The sequence below is a fragment of the Spea bombifrons genome, chromosome 4 (assembly GCF_027358695.1).
Source record: "Spea bombifrons isolate aSpeBom1 chromosome 4, aSpeBom1.2.pri, whole genome shotgun sequence".
Taxonomy (NCBI): domain Eukaryota; kingdom Metazoa; phylum Chordata; class Amphibia; order Anura; family Pelobatidae; genus Spea; species Spea bombifrons.
Window position 1 is genome coordinate 5,770,581 of NC_071090.1, and position 25,410 is coordinate 5,795,990.

Here is a 25,410-nt window from a genome sequence, read left to right on the forward strand (position 1 = left end):
AATTATCCCTTCTTTCCTTCTCCCCTGCTCTCCGACTGCGCTGTTCCTTCCTCTCTCACCACCGCTCCGACGATTGGAACGCAAATACTCCATAACCGCAGCCCAGCAGTGTTCTCTTCTCGTGCTGGCCATCTAAGAATTTTCCCACACAAAGCCTAGTTCTACTTCTAACCCCTGCGCGAAACCTTTGAATCTGTATAAATAGAACCGCTGGAATAAATTATCCGCATTTCAACATGGAAACTTTAAAAAAAAAAAAAAATCTTTATATGTGTGATAATAATGCAAAGAATTTGTGTTCTAGACCACGTGTTACCAGTTCCAAACACCAGAAATAAACACATTCTAATGTCGCTTTCTAACATTAATACTGATAATCAGAACTAGTAAATCCTATGTAATTATGTGTGGTTGAATAATAAATACATATTTCTATGTATTTATATTTATAATCGTCTATTTTGTAAAGACTGCCTTAAGTTTAGGGACTAAAAATAATCTTGGCTTGATGGAAACCTGAAGAAGACCTCCGAGGTATCAACTTCGACTACATTTAATAATACTGTATCCTTTTCTTGGGTTGATGGATGGAACAGCCTTCCGGCAGAAGTGATAGAGTTTAATACAGTTAGGGAATTGTAGAATGCCAAGTAATGTTTGGTATTTTATAGAAGAAGAATGGCAGATAAGATGGATCAAACGCTTCTTATCTACCATCACATCACGCTGAATTGGGTCACTTCCTAGGCAGTCACCTTGGTCTTCTACTTTTGGTGTGAAATCCAAAATAAATCCATTTCTAACAACGCCTTGTGATTGATTCCTTCTAAGCATCTAGAAGACACCTCAGTTTCATCACTTGAATACTTTGCCAACAGATGAATGCGTCAAAGAACAACACAGGGCCGGCCCAAGACTAAATGCCGCCTGGGGCGAACTTTAAAATGACGCCCCACCCCCTGCTGACGCCGGAGGGGCGGCATTTTAAACGCCATAATCTACCCCCTCCCCCCTTTGTACTTACCTTTACACAGTTCTGCGGCGAGTCTCCCTGCTCTGCCACGGTGCCGGCTTGTAATGCTGAGCGCCGGAAATTGACGTCACTTCCGGCGCTCAGCATTACAAGCCGGCACCGAGACCAAGCTAGAGGGCTCGCAGAGGAGAGAGAGGGTCGCCGAGCGGGTAAGCGAAAACCACTCGGCGCCCCTCTCTCTCCGCCGCTTTAAAAAAAAAAAAGCCCCTTCTAAAGTGCCACCTGGGGCAATTGCCCCACTCGGGCCGGCCCTGGAACAACAAGTTACTTTGTTATGTGAAATCTCACAGCAAAAGAGTCGTGAGTATGTACCCGCTGAAGTCACAACATCTCCCCGACAGAGATTAGTGAAGACAAGATCCATATGTTCATCTGGCCATGGTGGAATATTATCGCGGTCCAATGTTTATTGAAACGCTACATTATATACAACATCTTATATTCGCAGAGGGAAAAGAGACTTCTTTCGTGTGGCTGGAGTATGTGATGTGGGAAATAACCACAAATACAATCAAGCGCAACTTCTCTCTGGTGAGTTTGGTCAAACCAAAAAAAACAAAAAAAAACATGTATTATTTTAGTATTCAGGAATTTGTGGGAAAAGGACTATATTTTTTTTTATGTAAGTAGAATTATATAAAATGGGTACAAAACTCTATTTCAAACATAATCATATATTTTAAACTTTAATTTGAAGATGCTTGTCAAAAATACTAAAAAAGTAAAATAAATTCTATTTTTTGTGAAAGCTGCTGCTTTTTTTTATATATATTTTTATATAACTATTGAGTTGTTTGTTATGCGACGGGCATTTTTGGGCACACTCCCAGACCTCCACCCTTTAGTTTTAATTTCTTTTGCAATTATACTAAGAATTACAAAGATAAAAAAATGATTAGACTATTAGTTGAGAAATATTTTGTAACAAACATAAAAGATTAGTAATGAACATGAAAATGTAAATGTGCTAGTAAAATTAACCAAAACTGACAATAAAAAAATATATATTTTTATGCTCTATTAACTGAAATAAGTGAGATTATTAGAGCATAAATATTTTTTTTTCCATTTTTTTCTCCAAAATAATTAAAATTTTCACAAAAATGCTAAAACTAGCATAAAGTAAAAACATCGAGAGTTGATCTATAAATGTTTCCGCACACAAAAACTGTAACGCTTTGAGGAATGCGAGATTAGAGGATATGGGATATTTACGAGTTAAAAAAAATATCACACGAAACCCAATTTCCGTACACCGTACCAAAGCCAGTTCTTTAAAAGCGACTCATTTTTTTCCCCTCTCGACAAGACAGGACCTTTCTCCTTGTCCAAACTTAAAAGCGCCTCTCGAAACATATTTACAGTTTTTGACATATTTTTTTTCCCCTTCCATTCAAGAATAAAGGAAATGGAGGCTGTTCAAACACATAGCAGCAGACCACTGGCTTTTGCCATCTCAAGACCACCTCTAACCCCAGATCCTGGATACCGCTAGTTCAGTTGTCCACAAACACAAAGCAACGCTGAGATCATGGATTGCTTCCTCCTACCTCAGCGGCACTCAACATGTGTCCTCCTATTCTTCAAAAAGTGCTATTTCCATCATACTTAACAAAAAAAAAAGAAAGAAAAAAAAAATAACAATGTGGTAAGATTTTGGGAGGATGCAGCCAGGGAAGCCAGGAAAAAGTCTATACAAAGTTAGGAAGCCTCTTTTTTTTTTTTGTTTGGCCGGGAGTATAGGAGGGAAGTATAAAAATTAGTGATTGGCGTCCAACGAAAAGGAAATACAATGATTGTATCATTAAAAATACGTTACTTAGTATGCTATGAAGCATTAAATATTACTCTCCAAAAAATGTTGATCCCCAGTAGGAATTGAGCGAGCACTTCGTTATAATGATAACGTTGTACTAGGCTGATAACTTATTGTCCATTTAATTCTTGGTAGGAGCTGAGATCTTGAAAATTCTCGAGTGGACAGTCACAGTGTTACAATCATTAGAAGACATATAGCCTCTAGAACATCCCCAGCTACCTGTTTTAACCCACCTTGGTTGTGGGTAGTAGGTGAGCCAACGGTGGTGTGGAAAGAGCCAAGCCAGATTTCACCCAGATATCAAAGTGCCTCATTAAAGCCCCCGCACAACCAGAGACAGACTCACCTCATACCAGTAACCCTTCAAGAAGACTTCTGGACATGTGCGGATAACCAAAGTCAGACATTTTGAGCTAACTCCAACTTGCTCTCCTCCCATCCTGATGGGACCTGACCACCTTTTGACTTGTTGAGCTCTCTTGTTTAAGTTGGGGGAAGCTTTCATTGATGTCATCAATAACGAACTATGACTGGTCCTTTCACTCTGCCATCTTCTCTATTCAGTTCTTTGATATTCTTATAACTTGATCCTTTCATATGATTTGCTTAATTTTGCCCAAGTAACACTTCTTTCTTTATCATTAATGAGCCACAAACGACCTTGCAAGCCGATGGCAGAATCTGTAGGCTCATGGTTAGGAGCAGGGCTCTCTCCACCTAATTTTTCTTAGTCTTTTCATTCTAGTCTTGCCATGCCCCTTGAATATATGTATTGTATGAAGCGCTGCGTAAATTGTTGGCGCTATATAAATAAAATATAATAATAAAAATAAAAATAATAACTAAGTTTTACCATCAGCCTTGTAGCTAATGTCTCAAGTTGCTGCTAGGGGGGCAGTAGACAAAGTGAAAAGCAACTGTTCTAGATCTGTAAAAGTATATTAATGTATCAGGGGAAAATACACATCAACATTAAAATTCATTAAAAATGCTCAATAAAAAAACCATAGGGTTCCTTAAAAAAAACAAACATGAAAACACAACGACACAAGGTCTTCGAACAGATATGCCTCTTGTTGTCTGACACGCAAACAAAAAAGTCATGTAAAAACCTCGACTAAATATTAAATATTTAATCACATTTAGCGTTTACAACTTCCACACAAAAATCCCCGATCCGGCGAGGAATTCTTGGAGTATTTGTAGTTTCAGTGAATATCTGACAGGTTTTTTTAAGTTGCCGCTTTCATGTTTCAGTGGCGGCAATGTGAAAAATTTTATATATATATATATTTTGTATTAGCATTGCTGGTTTTGTTAAATATGACAGCTACATCTTCAGGAGTGCGTCGGAATAAAGAGAAGGGAAAAAAAATGGGGGGAAAAAAATATACAGTTTGGGAAAGAGATGGAAGTGACAATGGTTTGAGAGCCGCTCTAAAAACTTTATGTATAGATACTAGTTATGAAGAAGACCATCTTTGGTCTATAATAGAACGCGATTCTTGTACATCGGGGGAACATAAAAAACATAAAAAAACACGACCAAGCTATGATATCACGGAGAACGAGTCTCTGTTTATTTTAGGAACCTCAGCTAGTTTATCTATAAATCTTTTCGTGTTTTTTTGTATTTTTTTTTTTGGATGCAGCCTTTGGACGCTAATAAATAAATAATTACATCTGTCCTGTCCCAAAGCTGTTAATCCTACCGTGTAGTAATAAAGCCAGGGTCGGATTAATGAATTATATATTTTTACGTGTCACGTCAGTGCATTTTTTAACCTTTGGGGGTCAGCTAATAAATACTAAGTGAATTATTTAGTCCAATAGCTGATCGATACGGCCCAGCAATATATATATATTTTGTTGTGCGTTTCGTGAAAGGTTGGAGTCGAAAAGGCAGTGAGCAATTATGGAAATTGGACCCGAAGCAATGCTCGCTTCTCCTCCTTGCGTCCCAGGCACCACCTTGACAGCTAGTCGATAAAGGTTCCTCTGCTTGAGCTCGATGACCCTTGGCCTTTCCAGTTCTGTCTGACAGCCCAGAGACTGGTTTTTATTTATTTTATTGCATTTACTCTGCCTTGGCCTGAATAGTGCATCACGCTGAGAGAAACAGAGAAGCTTGGTGAGAAGGAGGAACGCAGGCAAAAGGTTGAGACAATCACCCCTATTGTCCACAGGCAACCTCCTTTGTTATCCTTTTGTTTTGTTTTTGTTACTGAAGAACGTGCCCAAGTGGTCCCATAATTCATTCTTTTGCCAATATTTCTGTATTGGCTTCTCATTTTTGGGGTCAGAGATTCTGAAAATACTCAGTAGCCAAAATAGACATTTTTTTTTACGTTGAAACCACAAAGTAATAAAGAAGGGTATCTTACTAACATCATATATAAGATATATATAATAATGCCCTACGTGTTGGGTTCTTGCAAATTGATAATTCATGAGATAGATCATGTGGGAAAATATGTATATCAGTAATTATTATTTTTGTTATTATTTACTGCCATCATATTCCGTAGTGCTGTACAATGGTAATTATCTGCCTGAATCAGATTTTTGTAAGCGGTCTTGGGGCAGAACCAGCAGTCTTTAGTCAATTTTCTGTCCTTAAGTTCTTTCCCGTCTCCCTCCACCACCCTTAGAAAGACGCCTGAGCCAATCAACAACAATCAGCAACTTGAAACATACTGGGGAGGATTAAACCTGCAGCTCCTGAGAACAGGAAGTCAAGATGGCTGCTCCCATGATATAAACACCATGACAAGGATGTATTTAGTGTACCGAGCTATATAATATAGGGGGAAGTTCATAGCGCCCACTTCCGTGACAATGCCCATGGTTTAGGTACACCCTGACAGTGAAAAGGCCTGACCTGTATGCGTTACCATGGAAACGTGGTACCCGTATCGCCCAGGAATACTAAAGACAGACAGGCTGCAACACGACTCCATCGCTGCCAGTAAATCGTTGCGTAGTAGGCCTTTCTGGCACCGAATGGTTTAAAATGAATTTTCTCCTTGTGTACATAACATTTCTGTAGAAATGGATTTTAACATTGCTTAAGTGTATTTATTTCCTGGATCACTTTACAATTTTTGTTACTTGAACCACAGATAAAAGCCATAAATCTCGTTGCCAAGGTAATTTAGCAATAAACTGCTTTCATATAAGAATCCGCAATTCTGAAGAGCGATAAAAAAGATGTCTATAATCGTTATGTAACAAAAATATATTCCTCTGAGGCTGGGCTGCATTTGTCTCCCTCAAGCAACAAACTATTAATGTTAATTTTGTTTCTTTTCTTTTTTTTTCAAATGTGGATGCAATTCTTAGTCTTTTTTTCTGGTAAAATGTGATATAATATATATACATTTTAAACGTCATCATACTCCTTAACCAGCGCTGATGTCTTTACCTTTGGTACTGCCTATGCTTAAGACAGGGCAGCCACACTGGCCGCCCCTTTTTGCATCACCGTCCTTACTGCTAAGCGGCGGGTTATGACGTCATATCCCAGGGCTCCGCCCTCCATAGCGTTAAAAACTTGTAATCTCCATTTTAACCAGTCCAATGAACAGTAACGGCCCCTCTGTTATACGGTAGAGTGGCCGCCCCCCCCCCTCCTGGGGCCTAGGCTAGTCGGCCTAGGCCACAATATGCCACTGCTGACCCCAGCACAAGAGTGCTTTATGGCTGCTGCAAAATGTGATCCTGTATACAACCGCCTAAAACCAGCGACAGAAACAGGAAAAACTATTTACTCTAAATATTTTTTTTTTTTTCTCTAAGTAAACAGAAGGGAAATTTAAAAAAATATTCCTTATTGAATTTTAAAAAAATATAAAAAAAAAAAAAAAAACAGGAGAAGGTAGTGGGTTTAAAAAACAGTCTGGTTTAACCCTATGAACCACGTAAGGCTTGCTTACATTGATTTAAGAGGTACTTAAAGTGTTAAAGGAAGCCACTCAATTAAAGTAGGAGGCACGGGTGCCTTCGTGTGACTCCTGTTTAATAAAATGTCCGGGGTTCATGTAATGTGCTATGTTAATAAAATAAAGGAATACATTAATTAAATTACATTATGGAAACACTGCCTAGAAGCTCGGAGCCCAGAGATAGACAGGGCTTTATATCACTACAGAGAGAACATTTGTAAAATTATTAGAAAAAAAAAAAGAAAAAAAAAAAGCTGGGAGCATAATATATGGAAACTGACATATGGATATCACCATGTTTTATTTATTTATACACCATGTGCCGTAAGCACGTCCTGATACAATTAATAGGAAAATCCCTCAATCCGCGTTACAGATATGAATACGGTTTCAACAGGATTATTATAGGGTTTGACTTGTAACGGGATCTCTGGCGGAGAATATCTGGAAATATATTTAATTAGAATGTTATTCGTACTCTCTTTGAAAGAGACGGGTGGGAAAAAAAATGTCTTTTTCTACGTTTTTTTTTTAAGAGAAATTACAGAAGCCGTAACGTGTAAGTCATAAATCTTAGGGATTTAAAATTTTAAACACTTATTCATAATAACATTTAAATGTCATTATTTTCAGTGGCTGTGATTTATTTTGAAGTGGTGCCAGCGGAAACGTTTCTCATGTGAGGAACTGTCAGGAGGCTGTAGGCTGATGGATACACGGGACGCAAATATTAGTTTGAAAGCTACAGTTACACGGCAAACGCCACAAAAAGACAATCGCCCCCCCCAAAAAAAATCACTTTTTTTTGTTATTTAGAATGAGTGATTTTTGGTGCTTATGTGGTCTTCTAACAGCCAATGGAATGGATTGACTTTCTGTGCTGGTCTCCTTGGCGACTCTATCTCCCTCGGAGGAGGAAGTGGTGGGATGGGGTTGAGGAGGAGTGACCTGTCATGTGTGGGGGTGGAGCTTGTCTGCCGTAGATATAAGAGGAGCAGGACCCGGGAATCAGAGTGGAATTGTGTGTAGAACCATGAAATTAAATGCTACCCCAGTGGGAGACCAATTTAAAACCCACACTAGAATTACCCCCTTCCATCAAAAGTTATAAATGAAAAACCTGTCTATTTATCTATCTATCCATCCATTATCTATCAGATTATTAATTTATCTATCCATTTAGCTGTCTTTCATCTATCTCTGGCTACGCATCCATTTAACACTGCGTTATGACCGGCTGCCATCTGTCTATCAGTCTCGCCACCTGACTGCCTATCTCATTGATCTGTTAATCTATCTATCCATCTGTCTGCCTATTGATTTATCAGCCTATTGATTGTAGATGTCTGGATATTCATACGGAATGAAATATTCTATTTATCTCGCTATGTCTATTATGCTTTACTTTGTATATACTGTATAAAAGATCAGCCTTCCTCCTGGACCCCAGGGTTATAATACGTGACATGATATCCGTGTCCTGTGGCATTCCGCCTATGATGACATTTCCTTTTTTCTGCCGACATAAAACCGGACTAACAAATTCAGGACCGAAATTGTATCTACATTGTATCGAGGATAGGTTATCAACCCCAGGGAAGCTTTACATTGTTTCAGGATGTTATAGAATAGGGGACGAGCAAAAAGTAGCACTTTATGTCAACTAAAATTTGGCGATAGCCATGACAGCTACTGCTTAATCACATTTGGAATTAAATAGCGCCTTAAGGCCATATCTAGAGGTGTTGATCCAGGATGCAAATGTGAAAAAAAGGGGGTAGGAGCGAGTAACACAGAAAAAAAAAAACAGGAAAAGGGATTTCCAAAGGAAATCTTTTAAGTCTTCACTTATGGAAATCTCCCTTATCTGCAGGACAAACAGAGCAATGAGAATGAGAATGACTCGAATTCCGGGAATCAAAGACATTAGCCTTTTGTTAACCTCTGGAGTGCCAGCTGGCTTTGTAGGCAGAATCTAAACCACTTTGGGGGTCTTATAGAGGGTTGGCAGCTGGAGGCCTATTTGAATTTCAGACCCAAAGAGTTTGATACCAGCCAGTCTCAGGACCACTTATGGAACGTAGAGAACTCACTACGTACGCTATATCATAGTTTCCTGGCGTATCACGAAGTGCTGCTTGGGTAACATCCCAAACGCAGGTGCTTATTCAGAGAAAAGATCTAAAAGCTTGCAATCCATCCACTATAGATCAGTCAGACAAATACGGTATAATCTCTACCAAATTAGCTCTTTTTCCTTTTAAGGTTAGCATGGTACAACTCTATACATTTTAATAGTGACCGGCCACTTTAACAACTGTCTAGCGCACAAGGGGAGAGAGGTTTCAAGAGATGAATGGCATTAATTAATGGTTGATCAGTTATCGGTTAATAAGTATACATTCCAGGAGAGGCTTCGAAACAATTATTTGCCAGAGAAGTATAGATCAATATTAAAAATAATGATTTCCTTGAAAGTGCTAAAATAATTGAAAAAAAAACAAATAACACAGCTCTTTAAAGGGGCAATAAGAGAGTTTCTTACCTCTATCTAGCTAACATTTGTCTTGGTCCTTAAGAACCAGTTTCTCAGACCATTAATCTGTTTGCACTAACTAGCCATCTATGCTACGGTGTCACCTAAATAAATCCACTGTCCACAAAACAGATACAATACTGCCACAAAGATGTCACCGTGACAGCTGCCTAATTTCTGTTGTTCTGACAGCAATGCGTAGGAATGCAGGTAATGAACGGACACATTATTTATCGACTGCCAGGAATGGATTCCAGGCTTCCAAGGTTTGCTATACCGTGAAACCAACTGTTACAAATAATGGCCATTTTAGAACACAGAGGAAGATGCTCTGCCCTGAGGAGCTTACAATCTGCAGCGTCAGGCTTGCCGACACACCGAAGGCAGGAGATTTATCTGGTTGTGTAGACATGCAGAATTTAGGGAGACGATCCAATAATTAGTATTGGTTTTTGTTACAGCCATAACCATTGAAATGCCAAAGTGTCGAGAAAGGAGACTGTGTGTTTTGCACACAAACAGTTAATCATGGTTCCGTAAAACACCCGTTTGCCCATTAAGGACTAAAATTATTGAGAAATTCCTTAAATCTTCATCTAGCTGGTCCAAGCAGTTCTTGTACAGTATGATTGCATGCAAAGGGTTAATCATTAAAGTGCCTAGAATTATAAGGTTCCCTCCTGCCTTCAACAGGTTAATCCCCGGTGTTGTTGGAGAGGCTGATGATTCCTTTGGAACATAACATTTTATAGGCCCCTTTGGCATCAAAGGGGAAAAAAAAGAATAATCTTCTAATAACTGCGGATTTTATGTATTGGGCTTTAGAGCTCCTACACACACAATATTCCACTGTCAGGAGGAAGACAATACATTCATCAAACCAGGTTGTTGCGGCAGGAATTACAAGGGAATCCTCTGTTGAAAACCCATTAATACGAAGAAAGAATCACTTTTGGAATTAGTTTCAAAGGAAAATGTGTCACCGAACAAACACTTTATTAAATAAAAACTGAAAAACTCTTAGGGCGCGCTGGTCCTCCCCAACGGATACACCTTATTTTCTGTGTTATGTTTTAATATCTAAGAGGTAGAATGCTCCTGCGCTGGCCTAGCGTATCACGATTTAATAAAACGAAAGATACATTCTTAGCTTAATGCGCATGATAGCCGAGTGTCAATGTATACACAACGTATTCCAGGGGGCTTAATGGGACCCCCATGCACAGAAAGTGCTCCCATTGATTTCAATGGGGACATTTTTTTATCATTGGCTATGAATCTTGGAGACATGAGGAGGTGGTATACTTGCATACCTCCCAACAGTCCCGGTTCTCACGGTACAGTCTGATGCTATCTCTACTGACCCTATTTTGTCGGCAGTTGGGAGCAAAGGCCAGTTGGGGAGATCCACTGATCCCATCCGAGCTGAAAAATCAATGGAGGTCTGTGCAGATAGAATACAGATCATCTCTTGAAACTGATTCTAGGGCTAAGACTAACAAGTGGTCTTATCACCATAGCAACTGATGGAACACTACCGCAGACCGGACCCTTCCACTTCTTGCTGTGATGATAAGACCCCCTTTAAAAGGCATCACAATTGCCCTTATAGATAAACCATGATTGTTTTATTGACTAACTTCGTTTTTAGGTGACAGAGCCCACTTCAAATTGCCTTTTTGGATTATATTATTCATACGTATCAAGAGTCTGCAGTATCTGCGCTAAATCTTAAATGACGGCATTACGTCCTGATAGAAACCATCCCACCACTTTACTGGCAATGAGGCCATATACAAATTGCTTATATTGGACACATGGATTCCTTATTGATTGCGTGGTTTCACATTTGAAGTTTTCCCAACATTAAAACCCATTCCGAGTGTTTTGTTACATTACTTATACATGACATATGACTTTTCCTACGATTATACAAGTACAGATATATTAGTTTGGGGTAGGGTGAGCTGCAATTACTCCAGCTACAATAACCTTCTCGATTAGGTTAATGGTATGCTAAGGGTTAAGGGAAATCCTCTTTAAAGGAATTTTATTTTATTCTTACACTCTTTTGAAATGCGGGGGGGGGGGGATTCCATGTCTGCCAACCCAGTCCCTTAATTTGATGCAGGCACTTTATTACCCCCAAAAAGGGCCATTTGTGTCTTAAAGCAGAAACACACAAAGCCATCCATTAAGCACGACAAGATCATTAATAATTGCATGATGTATGGGGCTGACTCCTGCAAGCTCCTTCTTTGCACGCATCATCTATTATATGCTTAAGAAAACATTTAAATATGGTATCATTGACTACAGAGTTATGTAAGCACTGCCTTTGTTAAAAAACAGTACATTTAAGGAAATACTATTTTCTGTTTGTTGTAGAAAACTGTATTTAGGTGCTGAGATTTTGGTGGTGACGGCATCATGACACACACACACATATTTATATATATATATTCATATATATATATATATAGTTCTATAGCTGCCCGACCAGCTATACACACACATTATGTGCAAATTATAGGCATAGTTGGGAACTTGCTGGGTTGGATCCAGGGTCTCTGGTTGAGGTGCTACTTCTTTGGAACTCTGGGTTAGAGTCCTGAACCTCTGGGGAGGGACGTGGTGTTTGGCCACACCCACTGCCCACTCTTGCTATGCCCCCAACTCCCTACCTACTCACTGTCCACTTTTCACTACTTCTGACTGGGGCAAACTGCCTCCCAATATGTGACTAGCCCTGATCCCTGGAAAATGGTGGTCTGGGCAGCAGCCCAGCAAAATGGACTTGATCCAATGCAAAGACCAATCCAATTTTAATGGCACCAAACTAGTTAGCACCACTAGCTATTGGCTTAGCTTATGTAATCAGGTACGTTACTGAAAACAAGTCTAGAGAACCCACCACATTGGAAAGAGCTCAATACTTTAGGCCAAGTAGATATAGGGCCTACAAATCTTATTAGTGGATCCTACATCCATCCATACATGTTCGCTGGCTTGCATGAAGACCAGACTCGCTACTCAATAGATGCTGACCGGTGATAGGATGATCATCAAAAATCTCTATTTTAAATTTACAGGCATTTTTGTGCAATCCAAAATCTACGATTGCTGATAAAAAAAACCTGCCAGTAACAAAAAGATATTGGAGGCTTGGATATTGTTATTTTTACCTTTTTTTACTTGTGATTTAGCTCTATGTTCTGTTCCCCAGACAGGCCATCATATTGAAAAATTATTTATATTCTCTTTAAAAATAACACAGATACATATTTCAGAGAGAGAGAGAGAGAGAGCGGCTGAGACGTTCACATCCAGGCCCCCAGGGGTAAGACCCACTAGAAACAAAACCAGCTAAGGCCATTGATAGAGGAGGGGCAGACCTAGAAGACTAATAATTTAACCTAAAACCTGAAAATATATATATATTTGTTTTTTTACCTTCTAGCGTTTTAATAACACGTGGCAAGAATCTGTTTATCTAAGGCTGCAGAATTCTTTATAGAACCCTACTGTACATTTTTAGGAGCCAGTATATTTTTTTAGATTAGTCTCCTGAATCTTTGGGCGGGATAGCAGTGTTTGTTCACGCCCACTCCCCGCCCAGGTTCTGCCCACTACTTGCTACTCCCAAGGTACTTCCCACCCTTCAGACCATAAATGGAGCCGGCTCCACCCTTACAGAGGACCATCCCCATCGATTGATCGCAGCTAAACTCCAGTAGGGTAGGTACTCCAAGGGCTGGATGAATCCTAAAAGCCAGGTTGCCATCCTTTCTTGTTTCCGAAAATATACCCTAAATTCTGTATTCTATACATGAAGCCCTTCAAAAAAAATAAAAAAAAAATAATAATAATAAAAATATATATATATATATATATATATCCCTATATAAGCCCTTTATTTCCTTTATTTACCAAAACAATGGGAGATCGCTCTTTCCCTTGTTCCTTTGACTTATGTTACTTTGTATTCAACAAATAATAGTGTTCTCAAACCCCTCACTCTTGTGCTTTGTTCTAGTTGTAAAAGCTATAATTGAATCTGGGAAAATGCCGCTTAAAAATAGAAATGTGTGTACACTCATCAGCAATCATAAGACAATTCTAATTCTGCAGCCGAATGTATTTACATAATAATGTCTAATGACAGAATGGGAAATATGTTTTAATAAAATCACTAATTAAATGCATTTACACATCAACAGTTTAATTCGCAAGAGGGAATACACAGCTTGGTCTACAAATGTTGTGATCCTATTTACAGTTAAACACAGCTTACATAATATTGTATCGTATATCAAATTGTCAATTCTTTATGTATATCTTTTTTTCCCCTTTCTACCTAATCATCTTGAACAAGACAGTATATCAGGTACTATAAATAATAGTATGTCAGAAAATCCCTAAGTAGCCCAAATTCTTCTTCTCATCTACTCTTACCAAGGCTGCCTGAACCAACCAACAACAATCAGTAACTTCATAGGAAGTGATAACTTAATGAAGAGGAATATCTGGCAGATATATATATATATTTATATATATTATATACAGTATATATATATATATAATTAATAATTACAATTATTATTTTTTTAAACACTATTATATTTTTTATATAGCTTTTTTTATGTAGCTTCTAAACTTCATTTTTTTACTTAAAAATAAAATAATGATTACTATTTTTTTTTGGTACTTTCAAACTTCTTTCATGTTTTTCTTTTCTCCCTTAATTATTTAATTCTTGAGTTGAATCTGATATATTTTATTAGGACAACACAGAAAAAAAGATGCTAATGGAACTTCAGTAACTTTGTGTCTTTTTTTCTATTCTGCCCCCATAAAAAGGTACGAACTTCGACTAAAGACTCCGTTTTCTCTTGGCCTAATACGGCAATCTCCATTTGTCCAATTCACTAAGAATCTAAACCACAAAAGAGATAAACATTCTAGTTCCAACTGTAAATTTATGGGCTTTTTTTTTTTTTTTTTATTCCCCAGTTATCCCTATTTAAATCTCGTTATTTAAAGAAAAAAAAAACTTGATTTGCTGTCTTTTTATTTCCTTTCACAAGACGTCTTGGTAAAATCATCTCTCGCTCTTCCGTTCCCACAATAAAATTCTTGCAGCTTGTCTAAATTATTATTTTTAATCAGAAAAGGCCCCGATGTTAGTGCTTGTGACATATAATTGCTAGTCAATTTTCTTAAGTGGAGAGTCCAATTTTCGCCTGGCGAAATGAAACTTTACCCTAGTGATTTTTTTTTAAGCCCAAAGGCCTTTCAGCGTGGCTTGGTAGCAATTATATTAATGTGGAGATGGCGGATGGGGGGGGGGTGTTAAACCACTACCCTCCCCACCCCGTCTTATACTTTAATATCTGAATACATTTGCCACTTAGAGTATTGTTAACAGCTATTTTTTTTTCTCAAAATAAAGTTATTTTCTGGAATACTATCCTAATTGATAAACTCATTTCCAGAATTCCTGCTCTCTCTCCGATAATTTGATTTTTTTCAGAAGAAAGATTACATTAAAAACATTTCAGAAAAGCTAATGACACTAAGAGTCTCCCACCAAACCCATTAATTTCTACACTTTGCGTTGCCATTTGCTAAAATTATTCTCAACATGTAACTCACATCTGATGTCTCGAGTGTCTTTAGTGTGCCAGCCCCAATTCCCTGATTAATTCATAGAAAAACGGGTTTCTTTATTCATTTTAGATAGGTTTTGATTGGAGTCTCTACTAAACCATATTTTATTCACAGAATATTTTTTTATTTTATTCACAGAATATTTTTTATTTTATTCACGGAATAAAATTGATATGAAAGAGAAAGCCAGATTAAATATATCTCGTAATTAATTTATAATGCTCAAAAAAAAGAAGATTTTGTGTTTTACTGAAAGGAGGGGGAAGCTCTTTCTCGTTGCACGTTCCGAGGTGTTACAGAGAAAGTGTTACAGAAAATTCCTTCCTCCTCTTGTGTTTTTTTGTTACCTTATGCCTATTTTACCTTGTAAATCAGAGAATACTACAGAATTCTCTTTTTCTACAGTTTCGTAAGAAAGGGTTGATATCCGTAAGCTGTTTCATTTGTTGCCTTTGCATTTTAGGATGCGCAAAGTCTTTGTCCAACGCGAAAACCCCCAAAATGCATTGCAAATCACACAGTGACCACGTAACGGCTCCAACTCTTTAACATTCCGAGAGCCACATAAAATATATTTTTTTTTGTTATTCACTTGGTTTGTTTCACTTTATTTATTTGATCAATTTTGTTCTTTTTTTGGACTTGATAAGTGAACTACAAAATAAACCACAAAACGACAAAATAAACTAAATCAATACAGAATATGGTTACTACTCCGATGTATATGTAAAAAAATTAAATGTCTCATTTTAATTTTTGATCTTGAGTGTTTTGTCACCGACCGTTCTTTTATTTATATTACTTCATATTTATATATATATATATATAAAAAGGTTTTTTTTCCTCGCCGCCCCAATTTAGAGTGCACTATTATAAGTCATCAGGAAGAGACTTCACTCTGTTCCATCCTGGTGTCATTCTAGTCTTAGCTCTCTCTCAGATTCACAAGTCTAGTGAATAGACCCCCTTTAGATAAGGCAAGCGAAGCTGCCACCCACCCCCTCTCTCTCTCTCCCTCTCTCACACCACATGTGCGACTCATGTTTCTGCTTTCGGTGGCGACAATGTGGAGCCAGAGTCTTTCCGTTCAGCATTGCTCAGCTTTGAGTAGCTAGAAACAACACAAACAGAGACTGCCCCTCTCTCTTCTACCTCTGCGCCGCCGTCGTTTCACCCACAGTGCACGTATGTGTATGAACGGGCCTGTGCTGCGATTTATAGCAAAAAAACGAAAATTCTGTGCATCCAAAAGGCCGATTCATACCTACCTACAATGCCACTACTGAGCTAGGAAACTGTACGGATCCGTGTTCCGCCAAACAGCGCCGTCCCTTCTAACCTGTGATTTACTGCTCGCTACAATAACCGCCTCTGCACACTTCATTAAATTCACAACACATACAGTTTTCCTCAATTAAATTCTGCCATAAATCAAAACAAAAATAAACCACTTCCTTGTCTTATGTCATGTTTTCTCGATTTGCCGTATCTGACTTCTTTACACGTTTTGTTTTTTTTTGAAGACGGACCTTTTTTTTTTTTCTTTTCCTTTTTTTTTCCTGAGCATCTGTTGCAAAAAATAAACAAATTGCGGATAATTATCCAGCTAAGAAATGTTAAAATGATCCCAGATGTAAATAGTTAACCAGTCAAGTGCCGGAGGGGTCTTGCGGGTACGTTAATGACACAGAAGGAGTTTCGCAGCAAATTGTCATCTGTTCGCTCCTCCGATAGCATCAATGCAAAGGCTAATTGCTCCCAATTTACTGCTCATAAACTATAGTCCTACCTCTAGTTTAGCTGTGATCCTGAGGGACTGCCCTGTAAAAGTGGAGAAAAAAGTGACAGCCAGGAATCACTTCATTAAATAACATAAAAAAATTGCTATTAACAGGAGTATTCGCTTTTCCTTGTGATTAAAAATAATAACATTTTCAAACTAGCTTGGTATATCGTGGCCTTCACAATGGGGACCGCCGTCTACTTCCACATCTGTGATTAGGCCGGCTTAATTTGTTAAGCGATATAGCATTATTATTTTAATTGTTCTGCCTTGAAGTTGCTTTATTATGGTTTCGCTAGCAGGCCCGATTAAATTAACAACTGCCCCAATTAAGCCAAGGTATGGTGAGAACTCATGAAATGAGTAAAAAGGGTGCTGACTGCACATGGATGGGATGCTACTCTTTGAGGCAATTGATATACTTTATGTTGTATAAATGAAAAGAGTTTTCCACCTATTAACAAATTGCGTATCACAAAACTACAATAAAAATCACACCCATACCCTGGAAATGTCTGGCTGAAGCACTGCTTCCCTGAGTCTCCGGGTCAGTTTCCGCCTTCTCCGGGCAGGAGACCACATGCTTCTCCTCCTACTTCCTGTCCTCTTAAAGCAAGCCCTGCCCCATGTGCAACTAGCCCCACCTCCATATGTGGCTAGCCCTGCCCCCAACAGACTTATAGCCCTGCTCCCTTGCAGACTCACTTTCTCATAATGAGAATCAGGAGCCGTATGCCTATCCCATGCATGTTTAAATTCCCTCACTGTATTACCCTCTACCACTTCTGCTGGGAGTCTGTTCCACTTATCTATCCCCCCGCCTAAACTGCACGTGTAGCACCTTCATCCCAATCCTGAAATGATGTATACTGACTTTGTATGCTGTTACAAAGAAGGCAAGCTATACGTGCCCTGACTCCCAGAGAGTTCCAGACCGAGATTTCTAATAGTATTGATCAGGAGCTGTTTCTGATTTAATCAGCCGCAGCTTTGTGGGGGGAGGGGTGCCTTTTCCCACAGGTTTCCTGAATAAACACCAAAATTGTCAATCACAAGGCCCGAGTGTTATCCGTATGCTGTGCCGTTCACGCGCCGACCTGCATTTTCAACTGCTTACGCTCTTTGTTGTTATGGGGGCGAAAAACAGATATTTTTAACCCTGTTGATTGCTACGTCACTTGATCCGTGAAGGGTTAAAGTGAGCAGCCAATCAGGAAAAAGGAATTTGGTTACATAAAATTCCAAAAAAACGGTAGGAAGTCCTTGTAAAAATCTTTTTGAGCAGAAAACCAAAAAAACGCCAGTATTCATAATATAAGCAGTTGTCAGTATTGAGATCTTTGAGAAAATAAACGATAATATTGCCTTTTTTTTATTATTTGAATTTGATATAAATGTGCTTTATCCAAAACTATTTAATCCTAACCCCAAAATTCTGCTTTCCTGCGGCTTGGCAAATAAAAGATAGTGAACTATAAAGCAATGTCAAATACCGCGACAAGTATTTCTAAGTGAGAGGTGCAGACCGGTGCTCAAAGGGCTGTATTTAAAGTGATCTCAATGGCCGCATACATCACTCTCTGCATACTTAATCTTCACTGACTTTGCCAAACCTCAGATTATATTTACATGGTCAGTGGCCGTGATAAGCAATTTCTGGCACGTCATTTGTGTATAGGCTACAATTCTCATTATCCTCTAACCCACAACAGCAGAAGGCTGCCAACCTACGGTTAACGAAAGGCCTTGTCTCTTTGTGGTCATTGAAGGGTCACACTAAAGGCTTTTCATACCTATATTCAGGAAAGTCTTAGAATCCTCCAGAAAAGCCTACATGACAACCCAAGAGCCACATGAGGACCATACACAGAGTCTGGAATTCTTCAGTTGGAACACATTCAAAGAAATATATTTTTGCCATAATGAACTGCAACATACAACATATTATAAAGGATACTCATTATTTAAGACTTCTTCAGATAGGAATGTTCTTTCTATAATAGAATGTCTATGTATATTTGTTTGGGTAGCTGTTAGGAGGTCCACCTGCATCAGGACCTCAAGACCATGGACCTCCTAAGTAGATGATCTAATAGATGAGAAGACATTTCAACTATGTCACGGGTCTCTCTTCCCTTCTCTTTCACTGATTCCTAATTTTGCTGGGAATTAGGGGTGTGAAGTTATGACATCGAACCCTCACTTCAGGGTGGAAGACAGATCTGTCTCCTCTACAATACTAGAGGTCCAGGAGGCCACGAAGGGATGTGGGAGAAGCAGGATGGAACTGAAGTTCCTCGGCAGACCAAACAGGGATACATCTACTAAAGGGGTGAAAAGTTAAAGAATGAAACCACTTGTGTTATTCCACGGGTCCACGGAACCATACCTTCCACCGAAACGACACATTTGAACTTAGAATATAAAAGAATATAAAAAAAGGGAAGTGAGAAACCATAGTACAAACTTAAGTACACTGACGCACATTAGAGCCATTCGACTGAATCCTTCAGCATCGTTACGTTAATTAAAAAGATTTCGAGAGGCTGATGAGCGCGGGCCGTACAGGTGAGAAGAGATTGGATGACTCTACTGGGTTCATTAAAAAAAGGTAGAGAGTATAACCCTTAGCGGCTCCTGCTATAAAGAGATGGGCCATTGATTTGGTGTACGTTTCAGCAGATGAAGTAGACCTCATCGTTCCTTGTCACTATGGAGACACAAATAGGGATACCAGCCTTTGCAACATGGGTAAAGCTAACATTTAACTCTTTCACTGCACAGCGGAAAAGCTGTTGAAGAATCCATGAAACGTTCAGTGGTCACATGCCCGGTGGCCCAGTGACTGAAGTAGACCGTAGTCACCCATATGTGGTTTGCCACTTGCTTAAAGTGCCAAGAACGATTGAATTCCCCAGTCCGGTATAGATTTGAGCTACCTTACTCCATTGGCGAGCTGAAACCACCAAATAGTCTAAAGAGCAAAAAAAACCTACACTTCACAGCGTGATCAGGAGTACTCCGCAGAGCTGAAAGTGATCATGAGACAGTTGAGGAACTCAATAGTTCTTTGTTGACATACCAGAAACCTAAAGGTTCTTTTAGGGGGAAATAGAGAGAAGAACTCAAAATTTGTAACAAATCTGCCCCCTCGATCTGCCCTGGTATTCTAAATTATAGGGTTGCGGGGGGGGGTCAAGAAATATGAGAAAGCTAAAAATGACACAGACATATTATTTCATTATGACCTGTGGCATAGGTCAGGTCTGCTCGGAGTCTCTGGGTTTGTACTGGAAAGAGCTGTTGATGTTATTTAAAGAGCCAGGCCATCTTTCCTTGATTAAAACAAATAAACATGTTTAGAAATTTAACCTTTAACCCCTTCTTCACAATGCAATGTAAAAATCAGTCTTCAAGAGGGTGGGTATTGCATTGCACAACTTTTTTTCAAAGTATTTCCTTTTTAGCACATATCCTTCTTTAACCCCTTAAAGAGCGAAGCATTCATATGTTTAAACAGTAGAGGGTTCTTTGATTTAGGGACATGAAATACGTCTAAGTAAATACTTAAATTGAAAAATGAATGGAATTTTTTCGATTAAAAAGGTTTTTATTGGCATCCAGGCACAGCATATAACAGAACATGCAAAGAAAATACATATAGGTCAGAGTAAAGCGGCGCCCAGACGCCCATTTTTCGTTTTTTTGTGTGAGATTATGACGTGCAAATAACAGAAACATCGTCAGATATTAACCAATGTAACGTAACACAAGTGCATACACAAAGCAACAGCGACGTCACTGGTGTTGCTGAAAGTCTCAGGCCTCACCGAACTAAGGTAGTGAGGAGGAAACCAACATGAGGAAAAAAAGGCACAGAGACAGCTACATCCAGGACCATGCCTGGTAAACATAAGCACGATATGAGTTAGTGTAAATAGTCATGGGAAGGAAAACCCTCCCAGGGAATGGGCCAACCCGTAGGCAGAGTCCCCAGGTCGTGGCACCATACGCCATCAGGCAGTGGAAAAAAAAAGAAAAAAAAAAGGGGACGGAACAGCCCTGGAGGGCAAAGATCCCAGTACTGGGACCAGGTGAAAAAGGGGGAAACACAAGGGGAAGGGGAGAAGAGGGAAATCGGGGAAGAAAGGAGAGGGGGCAAACAAACGAACAAACAGGAGAAAAAAGAAGAAAAAAAAAAAAAAAAAAAAAAAAAAAAAAAAAAAAAAAAAAAAAAAAAAAAAGGGGGGGGGGGGTGAAAGGAAAGAAAGAGACCACACAGCACACCAGAATGATACCTCATAATGCTGCTATCCGCCTCGTGGAGCCGTCAGCGTAAGCAGAAGACATCCAGGGGGTCCACACCCTCAGGAAACTGTCAGTAGTGTTGTGTATGTAAGCAGTGAGTTTTTCCATGTGCATGATATGCCAAATTTTAGCTAAGATGTGCTGTCGGGAAGGGATGCACGTATTCCAATTTTTAGCAACAGAGAGTCGCGCAGCCGCGCATATCCTGTGAATGAGACGTTGGGTGTACCTGGGGAATCGGGGGTCAGGGTGATCTTTATTAAGCAAAGCCGTTAAAGGGCACCTATCAACCCGTGTGCCCAAAAGTTCACTGAGAAGATCAAAGACCCAGGTCCACATGTCCACGGCCAGAGGGCACGTCCACCACATATGGAAATACGAGCCCCTCTCTCCACAACCTCTCGTGCAGCCATCCCCGGAGCCCGGGAAGATCCGGGCGACCCGGGAAGGGTGAAGATACCACCTACCAACCACCTTGAACGCGCCCTCCTTAATGAGAGTGTTAGCGGTAAGCGAGAACGTGTTAGCGTATATTTCTGTCCAGTCCAGCTGGGTCAAAGGTGCCCCGAGGTCACCCTCCCATAAACGACAATGGGAAGGGGTGACCGAGAAGGCATGTGTGATAAGGTGGGTGTAGAGCTGCGAAATCGCGCCCGGACGTCTGTCCCCAGCCCAACACAGTCGTTCGAACGGAGTCATAGGAGGGAAGGAGCGGGGAAATTTGAGCCCCGTCAAAAAAGAACGAAGTTGAAGGAAACGAAACGTCTCCGCGGGGGGCATCTGAAAAGAAGCAGTGAGGGTACGCACAGTGTGGAAATAGCCCTGGTGATACAGGTGACCAGTCTTCGTAAAACCGTGAGATCTCCACCATCGGAAGGAAGCTAACTCCAACCCCGCAGGAAAGGCAGGATTACGAAACAGAGGGGTAAGGGCAGACGGCGCGTGGAGCAATTTGAGTTTCGATTTAAGACGATCCCATAAAGAGAGGGAAAAGGACAGGGTAGGGCTAGCAGCGCAAGATGGGCGCGCGCTCCCCCCCAACCAACAGACCTCCGAGATATCAGGCAGATGGCACAGATTCTCCTCGAGGGGAACCCATCTAGGGGCTTGAGAACCGAGATGGACCAGCGCCAATTGCGCCAGCTGAGCAGCATGAAAATAGGACAGCAGGTGAGGGACCCCCAGGCCCCCCATAACGCGTGACCGGTAGAGGTGATCACGACGCCATCTCGGTCTGGCCCCCCTCCAAACAAAGCAAAAGATCTCCGCCTGAAGAAGGTCCAGGTCCCGTAGCACCAGAGGGATAGGGAGCGAACGGAAGAGGTAGAGTATCTTAGGTAAAAGTGTCATCTTAACACTATAAACTCTACCGAGTAGGGAGATACTATAGGGCTGCCATCGACGTAGGTCACCCTTCAGTTTCTGCAGCATCGGGAGATAATTAGCGGCATAAAGATCGGGAAGGCGGGCAGTCAGGTACACCCCCAGATAGCAAAGCCGATGAGGCTGCCACTTAAAATCAAAGTTCAAGGCTATAAGTTTAACGGTGTGGGAAGGTAAAGAGACATTCAACGCCTCACATTTAGAACTATTGATCTTATAGCCCGAGATGGCCGAAAAGCGGGACAGAAGGGCATACAGGTTTGGCAGGGACACCAGGGGAGAGGTGAGGGAAAGAAGCACGTCATCAGCGAAGAGACTAACCTTGTAAGGAGAGTCGCCCACCTGCACCCCCTTAATGTCTGGGTGCAGACGAATAGAAGCCGCCAGAGGCTCAATACACAGAGCAAAAAGAAGGGGAGAAAGGGGACAGCCCTGCCGCGTACCATTGCGGATAGGGAATGGGGAGGACACAGCCCCCCTGGTGTCCACCACCGCGCTAGGGGAAGAGTAAAGACCACGCAGAGCAGTGAGAATACCCCCAGTGAAACCGAAAGCCCCGAGCGTCGCCCACATATAATCCCAGTCGACCCGGTCAAACGCTTTCTCCGCATCCAGAGAAAGTAACAAGGTCGGAGACCGAGCCAACCGGGACGCATGAATGACCCCCAGGGCGCGGCGGATATTATCAGGGGCCTCCCTACCCAAAACAAAGCCCACCTGGTCCGGGTGGATCAGGCGTGGCAAGCACGGGGCGATCCGCAAGGCCAGAATCTTAGCATAGATTTTGACGTCCACATTAATAAGGGAAATAGGACGGTAATTGGAGCAAAAGGAAGCATCCTTCCCTTCCTTGGGAATCACAACAATTCTAGCGGAAAGCATCTCAGGAGGAATCGGGGAGCCCGAGAGGAATTTGTTGAACAGTACCGCCAAGTGTGGGGACAGAATGTGTTTGAAGCGCTTATAGTATGCGGCCGTGAACCCATCAACACCGGGGGCCTTAGCGCCCTTCATGGTACTGAGGGCCAAATCCACCTCCTCCGGAGTGATCTCAGCAGACAAACGGAGCACATCAGCCGGGGAAAGCGACGAAAAATGAATGGAATTTTAATGATCTCAGACGATTTGATCGTTCCTTGGCTACAAAAAGAACGTTTTTTTTCCCACTGTGATGAATGGAGGTCCTTAAAAATCAACCATTTTGTCCCTAAACTGTCAAAACACACATTTTTACGCGTGTAAAAAATGATGGTTAAAGCCACAAAACCATTTTTAATACTGCGGATGTAGATAATAAAATATCTCGTTATGCCTGTACTAGAAGAATTACGAGTAAATGTACAAATCAAGTGAAAAATTACTTTTAATTTGGTTTGAAACGGACGCTATTTGTGATGTCATCAAATAGCACCATATGCAAATGAACTATTAAAATGGAGAGTAACTCACAGCCCCGGCGAAATATATCACACGTTATAGCGCATGTTCCAGACCTAATTCTTCACTTACATCATCTAACAAGATCAATACATTTCTTTGGCAATATCTACCATTGATGATAATAATTTTGATTAATAGTCTGTTACGACATGTAGTTAGAGAGACAAGAATCAGGACGAGAAATCCAGAAATCAAAGAAAAAATTAACTATTGCAAAAAGTTTGCGTGGCAATATATCCCGTTATGGCTATTATTCTTCAGATTCGTTATTCGAGTTACTTGTCCACGAAGATCATTAAAAACTGGATAAAAAATATAGTATTTTTTAAGACTAATAAGGAGAAGAGGAAAGATATATCAGAAATTATAATTGAATTTGAATTTTGAAATTGAAATTTTTCAAAAATATATTTTAAAAAGAATCACATGAAGTTTAACCATCGATGTTTCGAAAACTACAATCCTTGATGTATGCGTAAATAGTGTTATAATTCATATTATTGGATAATTTGGGAAACTCTTGCGCACGCAGCCTCAAACTGATTATCTGCGAATTTTTATTTAACCATTTGAAGCATTAATCAGATCCGAGCTAATTACAGGAATTAAGAAACTAAACGGTGGGATCTTCTAAAACACAGCGCAAAAGGCAGTTTATACAATTACTGTGTGTAGATGTTCGTTCTAAAGAGCAAAAACATTTCTAGACTAATGAAAAGGGTCTCGGAAAATTAAATTAACAAGGGGGAGCAGACTGATATGAAACTAAATTAGCATCAAATGCAAATTACAGGGTACTTAATGGTAGAACAGGTGCAGAAAAGGACCCTAAATGAGATGAATGAATAAAACATCCCTTTGCACAAATGTGGAAGCTGACACAAAGTCAATCATATGAATTATGCAACAGCCTTCACGCGGCTGGCAGGGTCATCTTTTCTTGACCTTTGAAACAGGAAGTGAAATTTGGTCCAAATTTAGGTGCGTTGAACAAAAAAAATCACCACTGTTTGATAAAAATCATCACATAGTCCAGTTGTATAGAATTTTGTTGTTTAAAATGAGACTCATTTTGTAGAAATCCAATACCATAAAAATCAAGAGAAAAATCTAATTCTTCTTCCCCCCCCCCTTCTTATCATATTTATTCAGCAAATCTCTTCTAATTAACGCTTGGTGAATCAGCGTGCAAATGACAAACGAGTGACCGGATCTAATACCCTGGCCTTGTGTGATATTGGGTGTAAAAACACAACTTTTCCAAAAGACTACTCTTTTGATTATTAATACTTTCAGACAGATCCTTTTAAATCTGGAAATTTAGACTTTAAAAATGTTAATTCTATTAAAGTGTAATAAATATAAATCAACCTTATTTTTAGTTCTCTTAATGTCTTAAATTCTAAAAAAAAAAAAGATCACCAGGCGTTAAAAAACCCACTGTAAATAAGAAAAATAAATTCTCACATTTTTCAGCTTACAAATAATGTATAA

The 25,410-nt window shown here is 39.9% G+C and overlaps 1 protein-coding gene and 2 long non-coding RNA genes across 6 annotated transcripts in view; 1 reads left to right on the plus strand and 2 right to left on the minus strand.

The window, feature by feature from the left end:
- LOC128492925 (uncharacterized) lies at positions 1–21,041 on the minus strand. Its single transcript, XR_008354145.1, has 2 exons — positions 20,962–21,041; positions 1–263 (listed from the first exon to the last, which is right to left on the minus strand). It is a non-coding gene; the product is annotated as an uncharacterized LOC128492925 (long non-coding RNA).
- Positions 1–25,410, minus strand: part of EBF1 (EBF transcription factor 1) — a 166,225-nt gene that overhangs the window by 103,189 nt on the left and 37,626 nt on the right. The window lies entirely within an intron of this gene.
- Positions 1–25,410, plus strand: part of LOC128492927 (uncharacterized) — a 193,981-nt gene that overhangs the window by 3,995 nt on the left and 164,576 nt on the right. The window contains exon 2 of the long non-coding RNA XR_008354147.1: positions 20,967–21,040. This is a non-coding gene — a long non-coding RNA (uncharacterized LOC128492927). The remainder of the gene's footprint in view (positions 1–20,966; positions 21,041–25,410) is intronic.